Genomic DNA, 3862 nt, shown 5'->3' with positions numbered 1-3862 from the left:
CTCGCCATACAGAACACAATGTGTTTTATTAAGACTACAAATGAGAGTAATTATTTATTTATATATGTATTTTGCTAAAGGGTAAATTCAGACGAGTCAAGCTTATCTTGTCACCATTAGTGGTATATTAATTGAAATGTTTTCTTTTGCTTCTGTTTGCCGTCTGGATTATGGGGCAGAGAGCTGTATGCTTGTGCCAGGATGTTTGATGGGACATTGAATTAGCTCAGCATTACAAGACAGCAGCATCCCACTGCTCTTAAATCTTTCTCCTTCCTTCAGTACTTCCTGCTACATTTGTCTGAATCTGCTCTTGCTCAAGGTATTGACACAGGAAAACAGGTTTTGCCAAGGTTATTTCTCTGCACATAATAAATTTTAAACCCTCTAAATGGCTCATTCTTTAGGTGAGTTTTCTTTCCTCTGGTTAAAGAGAAGAAAAAGCATTTCACAAACAAGATTCTTCCTCTTTTTTTGTGTCGTATTAATTTCCTTCTCAGAGTAAATAGTTTCCTTAATAGCTCCATCCCACACAGGCACCACCAAAATAAGTCTTCACCACTGTTGAAGACAGTGCATCTTGGAGTCAGTACCTCCTGTTTAGTTTGGCATCTGCATGTCTAAGTAGAGAGGTTTGTGAATGTCTCGAGGAAAGGAGTTTAATTGAAAGAGCCCATTCATAGAGTAAGTAGATCTGAGTACCAGAAAGCCAGTTCTGCCTACCCCAGAATCATTTCTGCACTAGCTGACTTCTTTGGAAAGGAATTTGTTCCCATTTCAACTCTCATCTCGTTAAATTCAATTGTAGTCCAGTTGATGGTATGGTGAGCTCAATTAAGATATAGGAGGTTTCTAGTTTTGAGATAAAGTGTTCTCAATCAGGTCTAAATTACAGTCCAAAGAAATGGACCTCAAAACTTGCCACTGATCTGGGTGCTCAGAAAATGTTGTTACAAGTGCTGCAACCTCCATCCACAGTCAGCATCACACATTAGCATCCATGGTCCATTTAATACCAATTTTTTTCTTTGCTTTCTTATTGGAGCACAGGAAAATGCTTCCCTTCCTTCCATTCCCCTCTTGCAGTCTTGCAAGGTGAGACTCTACTCATCAATCAGATGAGCTACTGGTATAAGTGTAGTCATTCATATTCATCATTAATAAAGCTGTACTGTTCTACTAAAGATCTGACTTCCACCTGCATTTAGGTATTATAGTTTTCTGCTGGAAACAGTGACTTTTGTCAGTGGAAAGTAGAACTGCAACGGTTATCAGGCTGTCCTTGATTTGGAGCTTGCTTTTTGGAATGGATGGACTCTCAGGTCTCTCATATAATCCAAAACATTGGATTTTGGTGATGGAGAAACCATGACAAGAAATGGAAGTAGGTGTAGTGGGGGGAGGGGGTGTTGCACACATAGACCTTCCTGTGATTGAGGTCTGAGACATGTACATGCCTTGGCTGACATCCCAACTAAAATGAAATCAATTATAAATTTGCCTTTGTTTTCAGCAGGAGATGTCTTTCATCTCTGTCTGCTGTATATCATCTATTTCAGTCTTAACTACACATTTTATTGTTGGTTTTATTTTGAAAGAATATGTGGCCAAGCTGTATATCCATGTTTTTCAACCTAGCCACACAGATTTTAAAAAAAAGTTTTTCTGTAAAATTAAAGAATATGAGCAAGCAACGTATCTCAGGAAAGAGATGTTTAAATTGCACATTTGGCATTACTGTTACATTAGCCAATCATATTAACACTTCTACAGTGTTTTTATCTCCAAAAAATGCCACACAACTCAGTTTAATACTGATCAAAATATCATATTCCATAAGAATATCAATATGTGGACTGGAATCAATGAAAAATATTAAGAGAGAAGATTGTGATTCTGCAAATCCTGTACACAACAGTGAGATTGTTCTCTCAGCAATGAACTTTGCTAGTTGGAGTATGAGAAGACACAGAACTTACTCAGTGGTCTAAAAGCAAAAGTGTCCAGAGAGCAAAGACAACTGAAGATTAGATCAAATTTTGGGTCTTGTTCCTATAAGCTCTAGTAATTTTTTGAGAGACACTGTTAACCCTGACCTCTACGACAGTTTTATGGAATTTTCCTTGAAACCAGTGAAGTATTACTGAACCTGACCAGATGCCCAGATCTAATGCTGGAGAAGAAAGAACTGGGCCAAAGAAACTTGGTAAGCATGAAAGGACCCTACTTTTAAGGAAGCTCCTTTCTTTAGGTGAGGTATTCATGGGCTGTCTGGGTTTTTTTAACTCCTGGTGACAAGTGGAAACAGCAGCAGAGCAGGCTATAAGGGGAGATGTTAGCTCCTTCACAGTAAGCTGAGATTTTTCTCAAAAGGTCTAAATTAGGACAATTCAGTATCTACGTAGTCAGGAAGTGATGGGTCTGGCTGTGGAAAGCAATAAGAAGCATCATGCTAAAACAAGGAAAGCATGAATTATTATTCATCTGCTTTGAGTAGAAGGGACTCAAGCAGACAGCAAAGGGACCTATTGTTTCTCTGTGCTGTTCTTTTCCTCTTTGCTTTTATGCTCTCCCAAATAATGTGTTCTTTGATTCACTCCTTGTGAGCAGGAAATATATTGCTCACTGTGTTCTCACAGTTTGATTTGGTTTCTCTATGGTTTTGGATGTTGTCTCAAGATGATGTTAAAAGTGGACATCTAGGTGCAGAACCTGGTGCTTGTTGCTGCCAGTTGGGGCATGGCAAATGAGCTACCCAATTAAGCTGTATACATTAAATGAAGCTGTCACCAATGTGCCAACTAGCTGTACTAAATGTCCAATTTAGAAATCCACCCAGTATCTTTAATTCCAAGGAATATTTTATAAACACACAGGAAAGCATTCACCTACTGTAATGAAGTTGCCTCTGGGGTGCAACATGGGAGCTGTAACCACATGAAGCTGCAGGAGGAGAAAATATATCAGCAGCACACAGTTAATTCCTCTCATTTTCTATACAATACCATGCCAAAATTTCTGCAGCTAAGCAAATAATGTAAGACAACATTGTATGGCAGCTCCTTCACGTGGGTGGCAAGAAGCAGCATAGCATAAGGGTTATTATAAATATTGTGAATCTGTTTGAAAAAAATGTCTCTTGAGTTAATGTTCTGAGGCATATCAAGTTAATATTACTAATAATTTTTTAATACCTTTACAGTATCTTGAGAAAAAGCCAAGAAATTAATTGTTCTCATTCTGTACCATTTGTCATACACTGAGGTCTGCAGGCATCCAGAAATATCCTTGTAAATACTGACAGGTCTGAGTAAAGACTCTGTGGAAACAAAGTTGCCAGTACAGCCCTGTGAAATCTTGTGTTGTTTTCACATAGTCTTTTAATGTAGTCTACTGGTCTCAGGCTTGCATTTTTAACTGCAGGCTTCAAGCAGCCACAGAAAAAATGAATTTTATTTGGGGCATTTTTGTCTCAACTTGCTATTGTCAACACATACCCCAAAAAGCTCATTTCTCCAGTTTACTTACTAGGACCTCTTAGGTTTTATCCAAGAGGCCTTTCAACCCCCTCTTCTCAGATCTTGCCACTTGTGAGATTTTTCCAAAAATGAGTCAGTCCCATCCTTGTGTCCATCATGAGTTGGGGAGGACTGCTAGGCTTTACCACAGTCCCTTGCTTCCTGTGTATCTGTAGGAAATGCAGGGATAGGTCCTGCTGCAGAAGAGCCTGCATTACCACTTTTTAAATTCTCTCTCTGGTGTGAATATATTACTTTGTGTTGTTTCTCTGGTTCTTCTCTATTGGTGTGTTTGGTAAAGTCAGTGAAGTCGGCAAACAGTTCTGTGTTAAAAGTCTCTAACT

At 38.7% G+C, this 3862-nt stretch overlaps 1 long non-coding RNA gene across 5 annotated transcripts in view; it reads left to right on the top strand.

Moving 5' to 3' along the window:
* Positions 1-3862, top strand: part of LOC110477926 (uncharacterized) — a 306989-nt gene that overhangs the window by 279865 nt on the left and 23262 nt on the right. The window lies entirely within an intron of this gene.

Source organism: Lonchura striata, chromosome 3 (genome assembly GCF_050655825.1).
Source record: "Lonchura striata isolate lonStrDom1 chromosome 3, ASM5065582v1, whole genome shotgun sequence".
NCBI classification, from domain to species: Eukaryota; Metazoa; Chordata; class Aves; order Passeriformes; family Estrildidae; genus Lonchura; species Lonchura striata.
The sequence above is the reverse complement of the archived record's forward strand: the minus strand, read 5'-3'. Positions and strand labels throughout refer to the sequence as shown.